Genomic DNA, 18622 nt, shown 5'->3' with positions numbered 1-18622 from the left:
TTTTTTAAATTTATGTGAGCTTAAGCATGGCCCACAGGAGGGAAGCTACTGGAAAGTCAGGGCTGGGGAGGTGGAGGCACAGAGTTGCCCAACTGTTTTCGACAATTTTTCAGGGTGTCTGGAATCAGATCTGAGTTCAGTCTCAGCTCTGTCACTTACTTGCTGTGAATTGGCATAAATCACTTCAACTGAAAAACGGAGCCAACACCGTCCACCTCATTGACTGGGGGCCGGAGTAAGGATTAAGAGGCAACATTATAGGGCTTCCCTGGTGGCGCAGTGGTTAAGAGTCCGCCTGCCGATGCAGGGGACACGGGTTCGTGCCCCGGTCCGGGAAGATCCCACATGCCGCGGAGCGGCTGGGCCCGTGAGCCATGGCCGCTGAGCCTGCGCGTCCGGAGCCTGTGCTCCACAACGGGAGAGGCCACAACAGTGAGAGGGCCGCAAACCGCAAAAAAAAAAAAAAAGAGGTAACATAGAAACACTTAGCATGGTCCTATCACATAGTGGGTGATGAATATCTGTTTACTGTCTCCTGTTTGCGTGTTTTTCTTCCCGTGACCAAGATAACAGATAATAACAATAGCTACAAGTAACATTTATGCAGCTCTCCCTATGTGCCCTGCACAATGTCTTAACGTGTACCTGTCATTTAATCTTCCTCCTTCACCACAATCAGAATTTAGAAGAATAATGGGGATGTAACATACAGTGTGGGGAATACAGTCAAGAATATTGTGGTAACTTCGTATGATGATAGACTTATGGGGTGATCATTTCACAATGTATACGTCATTATCCTGTACATGTGAAACTAATATAATATTGTACATCAAAGATATGTCAATTAAAAAAGAATAGCTGTGGCTACCCCCCTATAGATCATTTAGTACAGCCCCCTATTTATAGGGGAAAATGCCTTAAACTATTCGAAACCAAAGATGAGCGTCTCCCAAAGATTATCTGAGGCAAACACTTTGCAACCTACCCCGGTAATAGTAAAAGGAGCAGCACCGATTGAACTGAGCATTTATTCCAGGCCAGTCACTGTGGGGAGTGCTCTACTTTGTTTAATTCACACAATATGCCTCTGATCAGCTTCCATTTGGGGACTGGGAAATAGTGTAAGAGAGGTGAGGTGACTTGCCCAACACCCCATAACTGGCAGGTTTCAGAGCCCAGGCCTGAGTCGAGAGCCAAAGGCCCCACCTTCCCAAACTGGAGGAACCTGGCTGTGTTTTATGTACCTCAGCAAAGGCTTTTGGTGGAAAGGATGGGAGAGGCTGACACCAGCCCTAGGATGTTACACTACACCGTTACGTGGCACTTTAATTATAAGGAACAATAAATAATATTGTGCCTTTTCGGCTCTCTGCAGTGACAAGCCACAAAGGAGCAGGGCAGGGACCACGTCTGATACACACGTTCAGTCTTTTCAGGGGGGCAGGGGTGCTGGGGAGCAAAGTGAGAGGAGTTGCTGTTTTATCACATGACCTCAAGCGTTTGCAGCCTTAGCTGGTGACTCTGGGGGCACAGACCTCCTCCCTCCTGGCGTCTATGACTCCAGAGAGGCTTGCTTTTTCAAGTAGAAATGCCATCACTGTTCAATTCGGCCACATCGCCACCTTCTTGACTTCTTACCTGCCCGCCCTTACCAGGCTGACCTGACAGGAACCCAGAGCCGTGCAGGGAGTTCCGAGCACAACCTGAAGCAACCTCCTTAAAACTGGCTCTGAATCTTCCCAGATTCAGAAGGCACCGTCTAGGCGAACCCCTATTAAAATACAGATGTTCACGTTCCCTACATCTGGACGATGTGGTCTCTGTGGGAAGGACAGAGAATCCACCCCGTTCTGTGAGGGGCCAGATGACGTCTCCCCCGTGGCCACACCCAGGCTGGCTGGCAGGAAGGATTCGGGGCTGTGGGAAACAACGCTGGGAAAGGAAAGCAATGTCAGGCCTCACTGCGCCAGAGGCTGCGCGGCCCGATGGCTAATGAGGCCCAGATGAGGGTCTCTGGGTGACAGATCTGGGGAGATGCAAGAAAGGAATGCGATCATTTCCTTCTGGTATGTGTTGCCTCTTGCCCAGCACCTCGGGCCTACTTCATTACTTCCTTCACATACGATCTCAAGTGTTTCATAAACACTGTGTTGGCTAATTTTCTTTCCATGGTGCTCCAGCCAGCCATCCCCTGTCCTGAGCATTCGCGGTTTCCCCATAAAGTAAGCACACCTGCGTTTTCTTTGATGAGTGCAGCTAATTGTCATTTGGGGTGACATAGAAAGCTCTTCCTCTAGGGTATTAGCTGAGGCTTAACGCGTTCCACAGAGATATCTGGTGACCCCGTTTGCCACTTCCCGAAGCCTCTCATTGTCTTGTAAAGTCCAGGTAAACCCGATTTCGGTTGGGAATAAAACCTCCCTGGGCTTACGTCTGTCTCTGATTGTCACATTTCCTTTGATTCCTAAGACATCATGCAATGTTAATGTGGAAATTACTTTGTACCCCTTCCCTCCTCGGTGTGTCCGTAAACATCCACTCAAATTCCACATAAGGTTTTGCAGGAACTATGGAAACACATCCTCTCCAACAGGGTCCCTAATCCCCGGGCCATGGACTGCTACAGGGCCGCAGCTGTTAAGAACTGGAGAGCAGGAGGTGAGCGGCCGGTGAGTGAGCAAAGCTTCATCTGCCGCTTCCCCGTCGCTCCCCGTCGCTCCCATTACCGCCTGAACCATCCCTCCTACCCCGGCCCCGGTCCGTGGAAAAATCGTCTTCCATGAAACTGGTTCCTGGTGCCAAAAAGGTTGGGGACCGCTGCTCAACAGACAAGTTTAGCACAAAAGTTATTGCCCCGCCGGGCAGAGCCCTATGCTCTGGTACCGTTTACTGCCCTCTGAACACTCCAAAGAGAACTAAATCTTTTCAAACACATTAGTAATAAGGAATGTAAGACATGCGCCCAGTGTGCTCTTGGAGTCCTACTTGTATCCTCTGCATTCCAAATTGTTCTACGCATGAGTCCAGTTCAACACAAAGTGTGGCCCAAAGGCAGAGTCCACAGTGCGTGAGGTTTTAACGGGCCCCTCCCTGTCTGCAGGCCAATCCCTTAATCTTCTGGGAATCCAGCCATTTGCCGTTTGGCTTGGATATGCCAGTCGACACATCTCTACTGAAAAATCAAGTAATATGACAAACAAACTGTGACGTAAGTGGTGGGCTCTGTTTTGTATGTGGATGCCAGATTTGAGCTGCTATTATCAATTTTTTCTTTTTATAATGATTACCACATCTTAAAAATTAATTATGCCTGCTATGTATTTTCACAGTCCTGGTCTCAGGCCAACAGTATAGTTCCTTGAATTTGCCTGAAACATACGGACTCAGGATTTCATTTATGGTTTTTGGTAAAGTCACGTTCTTCCCCAAATCATGCACATGAGAATCTTGGGTGGGGTGCTGTCATTTGCCCGAAGCTGTTTCCATTAGCAACGACATTTATAAAAACACATGTCAGCAGTTAGCACCCCTGCAGAGTGAGTACAGCCAGCCCCAGGGAGCTTTATTTCTATTTTGGGGTCTCACTGTCCTTTCAAGGGGCAGAAAAAGATTTTGGAGCATTTGCCTCTACAGGAAACCTCTTGCCTAGTTTGTTTCTCCAAACCACACCCTTTTGGGAACCTATCGATAACCAGCTACGAGGAGTCTATTATTTCATTTTGGATTTCAAGAAATAATCTGTGACACCTCCCCGTTTTTGCATTATCACCTTAAAACTATCACAAGACCTACAAGAAAACAGTCCTTCCATCTCAGATCTTTGAGGGATGTGTTTGAGAACCCACTTTGGTACTTTTGGGGCACTGAGTTTTAGAAAAAAAAAAAGTCTTTAGAAAAATCTTTCGGAGCCAGAGCTTAAACACATAGCTGTTGGGCGCAGTGTTTTAAGACAAAGTAAAACAAGAAGATACTATTTCAAACAGAATTGAGTATTGGCTTTATATAAAATTATGACGGTACTAGTACATAAAATACTCGGTGAAGCCCAGTGGATGAGCCACACCTAGCACTAACTTTCTGGATTGTGAAGAGCTCTCCTGATTATCCCCACTGACCTTCTGTGCAGCATCTCCAACTTCTCGCCTTGAGGGAGACCAGCAGGGCCCTGTGCACCTCCTCTCTCAGCCCCAGGGCTCGTGGTCCCTATAAGTCAGACTGTTTCAGCAATTCCTCCCCCCACTCTCTGAAATTACCACCACTTCCCTGACTAGGTCAGGTTACTCCTGTTAGCTTTTTTATAGTTATTTTATTCCCTCCAGAACAACACATCTCAAGGGTCTGGTTTAGCACAGTACTGTTTGTTTTTTGTTTTGCAGTACTCGGGCCTCTCACTGTTGTGGCCTCTCCTGTTGCGGAGCACAGGCTCTGGACGTGCAGGCCCAGCGGCCATGGCTCACGGGCCCAGCCACTCTGCGGCATGTGGGATCTTCCCGGACCGGGGCACGAACCCGCGTCCCCCGCATCGGCAGGTGGACTCTCAACCACTGCGCCACCAGGGAAGCCCTAACACGGTACCCTTGCTAGGGGTCCTCAGGATCAGCAGCATCAGCATGGCCTGGACCCTTGTCAGAAACGGAGACTCTCGGACTCCACTCCAGACCTACGCGGTTTGTATGTGGTTTAGTTTGAGAAGCACTGGTCTGGAACTGATAGACGTTTCTGGAAGCTACTAATTTCTCAGAATTCATCAGGGATCTCGGAACCTGAGGCAGTCCTCAGAGTACCAGCAACCCTCACCCCCCGCTACACACACACACTTTCCAAAACCTCACAGGTGGAGTGCTTATTCTATTTGGCCAACCAGGAGCCATGTCTAAACCTGAAGTCAAATGAGTTATTTCGTCTAGAAGGGAAATTAAGTTTTCTAGTTCCCACAAGCACCAAATAGGGATCAATAATTTTTTTTTTTTTTTTTTTTTTTTTTTTGGCGGTACGCGGGCCTCTCACTGTTGTGGCTTATCCCGTTGCGGAGCACAGGCTCCGGACGCGCAGGCTCAGCGGCCATGGCTCACGGGCCCAGCCGCTCCGCGGCACGTGGGATCTTCCCAGACCGGGGCACGAAACCGTGTCCCCTGCATCGGCAGGCGGACTCTCAACCACTGCGCCACCAGGGAAGCCCAGGATCAATAATTTTGAAGAATTAACCTAAAGAAGATCTATCTAATACGCAACTACGAAGGCACTTTGGGACCTTGCAGGGACTCCTCTTCAGCACTAGCTGACAGAAACCAGGGACGCAGCTGCCTCTGTTTTATGTGAAGTTCTACTGGAAGAAAGAGGTGAAGAGTCTCCATGGATCCCCCAGTTACCAGCTAAGTCTCCTTGAGAATGTGGAGTTCTCAATGTTTCCAAAAGCCAACTAGGAAGATGGGAATACAGATGCCTGGGCTGCATTTCATTCCTCTAGAGCAGAATCTCTTAAGGTTGGAGCCAGGGATTTGTGCTTTCAAGATCTCCCTAGGTGACTCTGAGGAAGGGACAGGAGCCATTGTTCTAGGCCACTGAGTGGCTCCAAAGGTGGCTTGAATGCTGTTGCTATTTAACCTCCATCACAAACACAGATTTAAACACAGATTTATACGAGGTAGAATTGTGAATCCAAAGGCAAAGAAGGGTTTTGCTGACTAAGTGTCAGTCTTTGAGGTTGCACTATATGCTTAGTAAGGTATGTTGGTCTGTTTATTACACCAATAAGCGCAGACAGAATATCCCTTTAATTCATAAATATGTGGTACCAACAAGTGCCACTGTCCTGAGGTGGGTGGGGTGGGAAGAATTCAGAATGTGCTGGGCAGCCATGCTATCTATGCCTGCTGCATTGAATCAGAAATGCTTCTGTATTTTTTGCTTTCAGGAAAATTTGGTTAAAGTCTAGATCATTTGAGAGTGGCATCCCGAAACCGTTTGTTTTCCCTCTCTGAGGTGAAAAGACATACCTTATGTCTGTTACATGTGCCATGTTACCTAATAAAGCAAGTGATATTATGTATTTTGATTATCTTCAGAGAGCCTACATTTTTCTTGCTTTCTAGTAGGGTAGATTATTTCATCACTATGCCCAAGGATGCGCATAATATCATATGTTTGCAAAAATATGCTTTCAAATGCTTCCAAGATTAAAATAACTGTCTTGTATTATTTTGCTCTCTGTTGACAGTTCAATTTCATTTCATCACTGGACATACTCTTTCTGTAATGGATTTATAACTGCTACATCATAGCAACCGTCCATAAAGAACGACATAATAGGGCTTCCCTGGTGGCGCAGTGGTTGAGAATCTGCCTGCTAATGCAGGGGACACGGGTTCGAGCTCTGGTCTGGGAGGATCCCACATGCCGCGGAGCAACTAGGCCCATGAGCCACAACTACTGAGCCTGCGCGTCTGGAGCCTGTGCTCCGCAACAAGAGAGGCTGCGATAGTGAGAGGCCCACGCACTGCGATGAAGAGTGGTCCCCGCTTGCCGCAACTAGAGAAAGCCCTCGCACAGAAACGAAGACCCAACACGGCAAAAATAAATTAATTAATTAAAAAAAAAGAACGACATAATAGGAACAATTAGTTTCCTAAGAATCTACCACTCACAGCAAGTGTTTTCTGTTTTTGGTATTTGTGGCTCGCAAGAGCTTCTGCTCCTTTCAAATTAATCTGTTTTAATATAGCATTAATTTCCTGACATTTCACATAACTTAGTCAAGTCCACACTTTGATCCCTTTGATCTTGGATGATCTGTAAAGCCAAACAAAAAACTATAAAATTCTAAATGTAGCAAATTTACTCTCTTTTCTCTCCACTCTTTCTATTTGGTTATTTACATCGCTAGTGACATATGGTAATAAATTGCTATCACCATCCACTCCTCACTGTGGATCAAAGCCTTGGAATGCTTGATGAAAATTTATTAGGCCTCTGCCCACCGATCCCCACCTGGCCGCTCACAGTACCCGCCGCCAGCGCTACCTTGGGCTGGAGACGGAGACTCTGATGACTAACAGCTGGGCATCTCAGCCAGCCAACCCTGCCTCCATCCTCTAGGGCTGGCCGCCCCTTGGCTTCCTAGTTCTCTTTCCTCATCTTACCTAAGTCAACCTGCAGCAGAGGCTGCCAGGAATGCCGGGGGAGAAGGGGGCAGGTGTGGCTTGCAGAAGCCTCCCTGCCACTGACAGTGACCCAACAGGCAGCTCATCGATGTAGTGTAGACTGAAGGGATCCGGGGAGGCTGGGCAAAGAGAGAAACGCTCTGAGGGGCTTTACAGGGAGATTTATAAGACCCAGGGGTGTTTACACCTGCGCTCCGTTTTGAGCATTTTACTTACTGCTTCTTGCCTCGATGCTTCAGTTTATCACCACAAAGATGGTCAAATAAAAACTACATGCTGGTATTTGGTAAAATTTATATAGAAGGCAGCTGTTTTATTTTTTTCCCCTCATGTAAGTCTCATCTAGTCAAACAAATCTGTCAATAAATATTACAGTCTTTAAGGTACAAATGAAGCTTTTTTTTCTACATTAATTTTTCCCACGACACCACATACCTATGGAAAAAGAACACAAGTAGAAACTTTAGAAAGCCTCTCTAATGACTTCTACAGCGATAACTTAGCATTTGTATACCTCTGTATTGTCAAGGGGTTAGAATAATCCCAAATGTCCCATATTCTGAAGACTGGCCCCAGACACGTCAGAGCATTTATGGCCAAAGAACACAGTGATGGTCTGTATATGCTGATGAGCTACAAGGGCTTGTAGACAGATTCCTTTAACTTTCAAAATACGGAGGAATCTAGCTCAGTCTTATTTATCAGTTCTCACAACAGTAATATTAACCAAGCTAGAGTCCTTCCTGCAAGCTATATCCCATCTTTTTGGTGATTAAAAACAGTAAAGAGACTCCTGGATTTAAAATACCATACTTGAAGGTAGTGGTTGAGTTTGGGAGCTCTGTTTTTGAAACTTTCTCATCTAAACCCACACCATAATTGTGTCAGTGTTCAACCCCAGGCCTGCAACGAGAAAACTTGGCAATTAACATCGTTAACTATTACCTGCCCTTAGAAGACACCCACTTTCGGAATAGCTGGGAGGCTATGACATATGCTAAAATGTGCATCCACAAGTTCACAAGTCTAGATAAGAGGCTGAGTTCAATGGCCCTGTTGTCAGCTGCATAATATCCCATAAAAGCTGCTCTCCATCAGTTACATCCTTTGCATCCTTATCTGGGTTGTTACTCTTTGCTTCCCCCCCCCCCCCCCCCCCCCCCCGCCCAGGACCCTCCAATTCGCAGTCACATAAATTCTTCAGAAAACATTGTTCCATATCAGGATTCTGAGAGGCCAGAGACAGTTGAGAAGGGAAGGGGGTTTGATACAAGGCAATTCTCAACAGAAACATCCTGGGGGATCCTGATCCCTGACTGCCATGATCCTTTCGGTAGTTGTGCCCGCCTGCCATTGCGGGTTTTTTCCCCCTTTTCCTCTTTGATAGCTGAGGCCCACACGCTGCTGGCTTCTCGGAATGCGTGCTAGTCCCAGGATCGAAATTACACACAGGGAAGTGCTGCCATGCTCATGATGGGATGTTTAGCTTTGCCATGTAGGTCCTGACCCATAGAATGGGCTCTTGTGGTCATTTAACATGCTGCCTCCTAGCCAATGCCAGTCTTGAGGAAGCTCCACCTCACGGCTCTGCCAGCTTCGTAGAATGTATGTCCAGAGCCTCAAGTTTCCCCTTCACATTCAGGCAAAACTATTTCCCCACTGCCTCCTCATTCCAACTTAGAAACTTCCCAGGTTTCCCGACTACAGGATCCCCTCCTATTTACTGGTCACTCGGTGTCCAATCTACATTAGAGAGATTTCCTGCTCTCCGTGACACTTTTGACAGAGCCTCACCCCCTACCGCGACCCCTCTTTGTTAGACACAGGCGTCCATTTGAGGTTCACAGACATCTGTTAACGTTCTCAAGGCTCCAGCCTTCATAGTACCATCAGGAGCACAGGAAATGAGATTATGTATACCGAAAGGTTTTATAATCTGTAAAGTACTACAGAAGTGGTTCCGTGGGTGAGCCAGATCTCACAATGTAAGACTTTTTTTTTTTTTGGCAGAGTTGTTGAGTCTATCCAGTTTGCAGTCACAGTAGGACACCCAGCTGCCACCCTAGACAGTTGATAGTGAATCATCTGCAGGCCTACATATGCGAAGCTGCCTCATTTTTAAGATGGTCCAGTGTCCTTAGGCATGTTTGGAGCCATGGCCTTGGAATTCCATCCCTCCCAAGAGGGGCTGGGATTCTCTAATGACCTCATCTAGTGAGATGAAAATACATCTATAGAAGACTATCCACAAATGGCCACTATTTTTCTTTGAATTTTATTTTATTTATTTTTTACACAGCAGGTTCTTATTAGTTATCTATTTTATACATATTAGTGTATATATGTTAACCCCAATCTCCCAATTCATTCCATCATCACCACCACTCCCGCCACTTTCCCCCCTTGGTGTCCATATGTTTGTTCTCTACATCTGTGTCTCTATTTCTGCTTTGCAAACCAGTTCATCTATACCCTTTTTCTACATTCCACATATATGCATTAATATACGATATTTGTTTTTCTCTTTCTGACTTACTTCACTCTGTATGACAGTTTCTAGATCCATCCATGTCTCTACAAATGATACAATTTCGTTCCTTTTTATGGCTGAGTAATATTCCACTGTATATATGTACCACATCTTCCTTATCTATTCATCTGTCGATGGACATTTAGGTTGCTTCCACGACCTGGCTATTGTAAATAGTGCTGCAATGAATATTGGGGTGCATGTGTCTTTTTGAATTATGGTTTTCTGTTTTCTCTGGGTATATGCTCAGTAGTGGGACTGCTGGGTCATATGGTAATTCTATTTTTAGATTTTTAAAGAACCTCCATACTGTTCTCCACAGTGTATCAATTTACATTCCCACCAACAGTGCAAGAGGGTTCCCTTTTTCCACACCCTCTCCAGTATTTGTTGTTTGTAGACTTTCTAATCATGCCCAGATTTTCTAACCAGTCTGAGGTGATACCTCAGTATAGTTCTGATTTGCATTTCTCTAATAATTAGTGATGTTGAGCAGCTTTTCATGTGCCTCTTGGCCATCTGTATGTCTTTTTTGGAGAAATGTCTATTTAGGTTTTCTGCCCATTTTATTGGGTTTTTTTTTTTTTTTTTAATATTGAGCTGCATGAGCTGTTTATATATTTTGGAGATTAATCCTTTGTCTATTGATTCGTTTGCAAATATTTTCTCCCATTCTGAGGGTTGTCTTTTCGTCTTGTTTGTAGTTTCCTTTGCTGTGCAAAAGCTTTTAAGATTCATTAGGTCCCATTTGTTTATTTTTGTGGTTATTTCCATTACTCTAGGAGGTGGATCAAAAAAAAATCTTGATGGGATTTATGTTAAAGAGTGTTCTTCCTATGTTTTCCTCTAAGAGTTTTATAGTGTTCAGTCTTACATTTAGGTCTTTAATCCATTTTGAGTTTATTTTTGTGTATGGTGTTAGAGAGTGTTCTAATTTCATTCTTTTACATGTAGCTGTCCAGTTTTCCCAGCACTACTTTTTAAAGAGACTGTTTTTTCTCCATTGTATATCCTTGCCTCCTTTGTCACATATTAGTTGACCATAGATGTGTGGGTTTATCTCTGGGCTTTCTATCCTGTCCCACTGATCTATATTTCTGTTTTTGTGCCAGTATCATATTGTCTTGATTATTGTAGCTTTGTAGTATAGTCCGAAGTCAGGGAGTCTGATTCCTCCAGCTCCATTTTTTTCCCTCAAGACTGCTTTGGCTATTCGGGGTCTTTTGTGTCTCCATACAAATTTTAAGATTTTTTGTTCTAGTTCTGTAAAAAATGCCACTGGTAATTTGATAGGGATGGCATTGAATCTGTAGATTGCTTTGGGTAGTACAGTCACATTCACAATACTGATTCTTCCAAACCAAGAACATGGTATATCTCTCCATCTGTTTGTGTCATCTTTGATTTCTTTCATCAGTGTCTTATAGTTTTCTGAATACAGGTCTTTTACCTCCTTAGGTAGGTTTATTCCTAGGTATTTTATTCTTTTTGTTGCAATGGTGAATAGGATTGTTTCCTTAATTTCTCTTTCTGATCTTTCGTTGTTAGTGTATGGGAATGCAACAGATTTCTGTTCATTAATTTTGTATCCCACAAATGTACCCAATTTCATTGATTAGCTCTAGTAGTTTTCTGGTGCCATCTTTAGGATTCTCTATGTACAGTAGCATGTCATCTGCAAACAGTGACAGTTTTACTTCTTCTTTTCCAATTTTTAGTCCTTTTATTTCTTTTTCTTCTCTGATCGCTGTGGCTAGGACTTCCAAAACTATGTTGAATAATAGTGTCAAGAGTGGACATCCTTGTCTTGTTCCTGATCTTAGAGGAAATGCTTTCTGTTTTTCACCATTGAGAATGATGTTTGCTGTGGGTTTGTCATATATGGTCTTTATTATGTTGAAGTAGGTTCCCTCTATGCCCACTTTCTGGAGAGTTTTTATCATAAATCAGTGTTGAATTTTCTCAAAAGCTTTTTCTGCATCTATTGAGATGATCATACAGTTTTTATTCTTCAATTTGTTAATATGGTATATCACACTGATTGATTTGCATATATTGAAGAATCCTCGCCTCTCTGGGATAAATCCTACTTGATCATGGTATGTGGTCCTTTTAATGTGTTGTTGGATTCTGTTTGCTAGTATTTTACTGAGGATTTTTGCATCTATATTCATCAGTGATATTGGTCTGTAATTTTCTTTTTTTGTAGTATCTCTGTCTGGTTTTGGTATCAGGGTGATGGTGGTCTCGTACAAGTAGTTTGGGAGTGTTCCTTCCTCTGCAATTTTTTGGAAGAGTTTGAGAAGGACGGGTGTTAGCTCTTCTCTAAATGTTTGATAGAATTCACCTGTGAAGCCATCCGGTCCTGGACTTTTGTTTGTTGGAAGATTTTTAATCACAGTTTCAATTTCATTACTTGTGATTGGTCTGTTCATATTTTCTATTTCTTCCTGGCTCAGTACTGGAAGATTATACGTTTCTAAGAATTTGTCCATTTCTTCCAGGTTGTCCATTTTATTGGCATAGAGTTGCCTGTAGTAGTCTCTTAGGGTGCTCTGTATTTCTTCAGTGTCCATTGTAACTTTTCCTTTTTCATTTCTAATTTTATTGATTTGAGTCCTCTCCTTCTTTTTCTTGATGAGTCTGGCTAACGGTTTATCAATTTTGTTTATCTTCTCAAAGAACCAGCTTTTAGTTTTATTGATCTATGCTACTGTTTTCTTTGTTTCTATTTCAATGATTTCTGCTCTGATCTTTATGATTCCTTTCCTTCTATTTACTTTGGGTTTTGTTTGTTCTTCTTTCTCTAGTTCCTTTAGGTGGAAGGTTAGATTGTTTATTTCAGATTTTTCTTGTTTCTTGAGGTAGGATTGTATTGATGTAAACTTCCCTCTTAGAACTGCTTTTGCTACAACCCATAGGTTTTGGATCATCGTGTTTTCATTGTCATTTGTCTCTAGGTATTTTTTGATTTCCCCTTTGATTTCTTCAGTGATCTTTTGGTTATTTAGTAATGTATTGTTTAGCCTCCAAGTGTCTGTGTTTTTTACATTTTTTTCCCTGTAACTGACTTCTAATCTCACAGCGTTGTGGTTGGAAAAGATGCTTGATATGATTTCAGTTTTCTTAAATTTACCGAGGCTTGATTTGTGACCCAGGATGTGATCTATCCTGGAGAATGTTCTGTGTGCACTTGAGAAGAAAGTGTAATCTGCTGTTTCTGGAAGGAATGTCCTATAAATATCAATTAAGTCCATCTTGTTTAATGTATCATTTAAAGCTTGTATTTCCTTATTTATTTTCATTTTGGATGATCTGTCCATTGGTGAAAGTGAGGTGTTAGAGTCCCCTACTATGATTGTGTTACTGGCAATTTCCCCTTTATGGTTGTTAGCATTTGCCTTATGTATTGAGGTGCTCCTATGTTGGGTGCATGAATATTTACAATTGTTATATCTTCTTCTTGGATTGATCCCTTGATCATTATGTAGTGTCCTTCTTTGTCTCTTGTAATAGTCTTTATTTTTAACTCTATTTTGTCTCATATGAGAATTGCTACTCCAGCTTTCTTTTGATTTCCATTTGCATGGGATATCTTTTTCCATCCCCTCACTTTCAGTCTGTATGTGTCCCTAGGTCTGAAGTGCATCTCTTGTAGACAGCATATATATGGGTCTTGTTTTTGTATCCATTCAGCAAGCCTCTGTCTTTTGGTTGGAGCATTTAATCCATTCACATTTAAAGTAATTATAAATATGTATGTTCCTACGACCATTTTCTTAATTGTTACAGGTTTGTTTTTGTAGGTCCTTTTCTTCTCTTGTTTCCCACTTAGAGAAGTTCCTTTAGCATTTGTTGGAGAGCTGGTTTGGTGGTGCTGAATTCTCTTAGCTTTTGCTTTCTGGAAAGCTTTTGATTTCTCCATCAAATCTGAAGGAGATCTTTGCCGGATAGAGTAATATTGGTTGTAGGTTCTTTCCTTTCATCACTTTATTGTGTCACTTCCTTCTGGCTTGTAGAGTTTCTGCTGAGAAATCAACTGTTAACCTTATGGGAGTTCCTTTGTATGTTATTTGTCGATTTTCCCTTATTGCTTTCAATAATTTTTCTGTCTTTAATTTTTGTCAGTTTGATTACTATGTGTCTCGGTGTGTTTCTCCTTGGGTTTATCCTGCCTGGGACTCCCTGCGCTTCCTGGACTTGGATGGCTATTTCTTTTCCCATGTTAGGGAAATTTTCAACTATAATCTCTTCAAATATTTTCTCAGGTCCTTTCTCTCTCTCTTCTCCTTCTGGGACCGCTGTAATGTGAATGTTGGTGCATTTCATGTTGTCCCAGGGTCTCTTAGGCTGTCTTCATTTTCTTTTCATTCTTTTTTCTTTATTCTGTTCTGCAGCAGTGAATTCCACCATTCTGTCTTCCAGGTCCCTTATCCGTTCTTCTGCTTCCGTTATTCTGCTATTGATTCCTTCTAGTGTATTTTTCATTTCAGTTATTGTATTGTTCATCTCTGTTTGTTTGTTCTTTAATTCTTCTAGGTGTTTGTTCTTTAATTCTTCTAGGTCTTTGTTAAACATGTCTTCCATCTTCTCGATCTTTGCCTCCATTCTTTTTCCGAGGTCCTGGATCTTCTTCACTATCATTATTCTCAATTTTTTTTTTGGAAGGTTGCCTATCTCCACTTCATTTAGTTGTTTTTCTGGGGTTTTATCTTGTTCCTTCATCTGGCACATAGTCCTCTGCCTTTCCATTTTGTCTGTCTTTCTGTGAATGTGGTTTTTGTTCCACAGACTACATAATTGTAGTTCTTCTTGCTTCTGCTGTCTGCCCTCTGAGTGGGCACTACTGTGCTCATGGGAACTTTAAGTCTAGGTAGGCATATATTTTACTAAAAAATGGGCTTTTTATAAAAATGGCCTCAATAATCATCAACCTACAGTAATTGAAAACTATAGATCAAACACTGGGCTGCTATTTATGAAGTCATTCTAACTTTGAACCAAACTTAGTTAACAAAACTTGAAATCTATATTGTCCTACTGAGTACTGACCATGTACTATGAGCTAGATATTTCATTTAATCCAGTCCTTGGCCTGCAAGGTGCTGCACAGAACTACACCCAGTAGTCACCATATCCATAGATTAATTACTCCAAGGCCAATCATAGGACACAAAATAACTATAAAATCAATTCAATAAGATTCTATTAAAAATGCACTGATGGGGCTTCCCTGGTGGCACAGTGGTTGAGAGTCCGCCTGCCAATGCAGGGTACACGGGTTCGTGCCCCGGTCCAGGAAGATCCCACATGCCGTGGAGTGGCTGGGCCCGTAAGCCATGGCCGCTGAGCCTGTGCGTCCGGAACCTGTGCTCCGCAACGGGAGAGGCCACAACAGTGAGAGGCCCGCATATAGCAAAAAAAAAAAAAAAAAAAAATGCACTGATGGCACAATCTGTATTTCAATTATAAAAAAGACACAACCCTTGCATTCAACGTAATTTATCCTTTCTAATTTTCTGCAAATACAAAATGAGGCTACTACATTTTCTTTTTAAAATGGTATTTAAATATATGTTTGTATGTATTCTATAACCTTGTCCATTCTTTTATGATAATAAACCACCTAAACCAGACTAACTACTTCCATTTACCTATCTGACTCAGGAAGCCTGGCTCAGTGCCTAGTACACAGTTAGGGCTCAATAAAGAGTTAAAAAAGTTTTTAAATTAATTTATTATTTATTTATTTATTATTTTTGGCTGCCTTGGGTCTTTGTTGCGCACGGGCTTTCTCTAGTTGCAGCGAGTGGGGGCTACTCTTCATTGTGGTGCGTGGGCTTCTCATTGTGGTGGCTTCTCTTGTTGCGGAGCACGGGCTCTAGGCGCTCGGGCTTCAGTAGTTGTGGCTTACGGGCTCTAGAGAGCAGACTCAGTAGTTGTGGCGCACAGGCTTAGTTACTCCTCGGCATGTGGGATCTTCCCGGACCAGGGCTCAAAACCGCGTCCCTTGCATTGGCAGGCGGATTCTTAACCACTGTGCCACCAGGGAAGCCCAACAGTTATAATTACTAAGCATATCTTCCCTATTGAAATACACTCTTTCATTTTAATCTGGGCGTGATAACTTCCCTGGAAGCATACTATTGTAGCTCACCCTCTAATGTCTTATAACAGTCCTTACCCTGTGTTCCTGCATTCCTTAGCTCTGCTAAGCCCAAAGAATAATACTATTACCCTATGTAATATCAAGGTCTCTGACTATTTGGAAAGTGCAATTTGTCCCAGGTTCCAAAACATCTGCTTTACATACAAGTGAAAATAAAAGCACACATTTGAGATGTTAACGCCTAAGCTCTATGCTTACTTTTCTGATTCTGGTCGTCTTTCCTGGGCAACCATGCTTGCTTTGTCTCTACAAGAGTCTAAATGTGCCCATTCTTGCATAACAAATTAACTCATTCTGCAAGTGTTCCAAATTCTGATATTCAGGATTCTCAATAAATAATTGTGGAATGAAAAACTGGTTAATGACAAGGAAAGTGGGGTGGGTGTTCAAAGCAACTACATTTCCAGCAGTTCAATTCAACATAACAATGAGTTTGTGGTTCAGTTCCTGGGCTGTAAATATGAGTAAGAAACAGCCTCTGCCTTCAAACAGCCCATAGTCTAGTAAGGAAGGCAGGTATACACATACACGGGTAAACATAACCACTGTGCGCAAGGCGGAAGCAGCCCTTAGCACACAGGAGTCATTAACTATAAGGCTGGGAAGGGTCAGGGAAGCATTTTGGGAGAAGGTGGGTTTTGAGGGATCAACTGGAGTTTATTGGATGGAAAGGGGGATTAGGGCATTGATCCCGGTACCCAGTGAAATGGTTCCTATGCTTTACCTGTGTCACCAATCCAGATGGGGGCCCCTTCCCACTTTTCGTAAGAGGCTTTGCCAACTCAGACACAACCATGAGCACAAAATTACATTCTAATCTACTGATTCTCTGTTACATTCTTTCGTGGATCTCATAAGTGAAACCAACAGCTGAAATACAGATCTGGCTAAAAGAAATCAAATCCCTTTAGGCCTTCCCAAAGTGGCTAAGCTTTAGCTGGGAGTGGAGCTGTCTCTCTGGACTATGAATCACTGAGGAAAAGGAACTAAAGCGAACTGTAAGCAGCCACAGGGCTGGGAGAGCTACATGACAAGCATGTTCCCTTTTTATTAAAATCAGATGGTATCAACTTTAGTCCGTTTTCTTCTCTTTATAAGCACGGATGGAGAAGTGCATTTAAAACATGTTTAAAACATGTTCAGGAAAAAACACATTAAGATATTTTTTATTCTTCTAAGAGTATAAGCATGGTAGGGATTTGAAGGCACCTGCTATCAATATTCAATGTAAGTCTTACCTATTTGATCCCTTAAATGTTACCAAATGGAACCACATCCTGATCAACAGAGAGCTTCATACTATTAAACAAAATCATCTTTAGCACAGTGGAAAAAAAAAAAGCACAGTTTCTTTTTGTGGCTCCAAAGGCAGTAGCATGGGATATTAGTTACAGTATTAGCACAATCCTGAGCTTACTTTATTTTAAAAGCATGGAACAAACATTTGATGATGCCTCGAGTTCTAACAAACTCAAGTTTTTCCAGCTGGCAAACAACAGTCTGAAAAGTTAAGTCATACAAGGCCATATAGCCCCATGTACTAAAAACACTCCCCACCAACATTTTTCAAACCCCTCTAATCCCACGTGTAGGTGGATAAATTTTAAGCTTGAACAACATTTTCAGGTGTTGGGCTTTGTGTTAATTTCAGCCAAGAGGTAAAAGTTGTCCAAACCCAATCCTGGCGTTCATGTGGAAGGTAACATGTGAGATTAAAATTTACGTGTATAAAAAGGATTTACAAACTTAATGGTGAACCTAAAATGTGCTGTTTTAGTCACCAAGGCAAATGACAAATCCAGCCCTTTGACACTGCACTTAGCTGAAGGGCCTGCAGTTTACTGCAGCTCAGCTTTGAGGTGGGGAGAGAGGGGGAGAGGCTTCAAACGGCTCCACGGTTTGGCTGGTGTGCCTGACCTCAGACCTGACCTAACCAGAAGGGTTCGGATCCCAGGAATCTTTAAACAGGGCTCCAATTAGGTGACATGTACACATCCACGTTTTTTGGTTGGTTAGGGGAATGGGGAGGATTAAAAAAGATGAATCTTTAACTTGAACAACTAGAAAACAAACAGACTGAAATTGATGGGGTTTGTTTTGTTTGGGCAGCACTGCATGGCATGTGGGATCTTAGTTCCCTGACCGGGGATCGAACCCGAGCCCCCCTGCATTGGAAGCTTGGAGTCTGAACCACTGGACCACCAGGGAAGTCCCTGAAATTGCTGTTTAAACCTCATTACAGATGAGACCAAAAATTTGTTAAAACTAAACCCCACAAAACCATACCCATTTAAGTTATGGGCTGAGTTTGTGAGAAGTTCATGAAATGAACACTGCTCCACAATGACCTGGGGAAAACATGGACCGTGAGAGCAGTCAGCTTCTCACTGGAGATTTCATCAGTGACGCTACAGCAACAGTATTAACACCGCCCCAGCGTGGTGAATAAGATAGTACGCCCTGGTGCTAGCCGCTGTGACTGGGGGCTCTTGGGACCTCCAACTCCTGCCTTGCCCTGGTGTCCCACCAGGCCCCTCGGGACGGTGTGCGTGCTCATCCCTCAGACGGCCTCTCCCAGGCAAAGATGAGGCTTTAAATGACTAACTGCCGACATCTGACTTCTGACAAACATCCTTTGTCCCTCTCTGTTAGGAGTTCGCCTCAGGGGCCAACCCGTTACAGCTCCTATCGGTAAACATGCGGGTTTGTAGGTGCCACCGTGTTTTCCCTGCTTCCCATCACTGACTTTCCTCTGCAACT

At 43.1% G+C, this 18622-nt stretch overlaps 1 protein-coding gene and 1 long non-coding RNA gene across 4 annotated transcripts in view; both read right to left on the bottom strand.

Moving 5' to 3' along the window:
* JAZF1 (JAZF zinc finger 1) overlaps window positions 1-18622 on the bottom strand; it is a 339872-nt gene that overhangs the window by 98774 nt on the left and 222476 nt on the right. The gene's annotated exons all lie outside the window — the stretch shown is intronic.
* The window catches only part of LOC125965413 (uncharacterized), a 45085-nt gene continuing 32928 nt past the window's right edge, over window positions 6466-18622 (bottom strand). Inside the window, exon 2 of the long non-coding RNA XR_007479256.1 lies at window positions 6466-9995. This is a non-coding gene — a long non-coding RNA (uncharacterized LOC125965413). The remainder of the gene's footprint in view (window positions 9996-18622) is intronic.

The sequence above is a fragment of the Orcinus orca genome, chromosome 9 (genome assembly GCF_937001465.1).
Source record: "Orcinus orca chromosome 9, mOrcOrc1.1, whole genome shotgun sequence".
Taxonomy (NCBI): domain Eukaryota; kingdom Metazoa; phylum Chordata; class Mammalia; order Artiodactyla; family Delphinidae; genus Orcinus; species Orcinus orca.
Note: the sequence above shows the minus strand (reverse complement) of the source record. Positions and strands in the feature narration are given on the sequence as shown.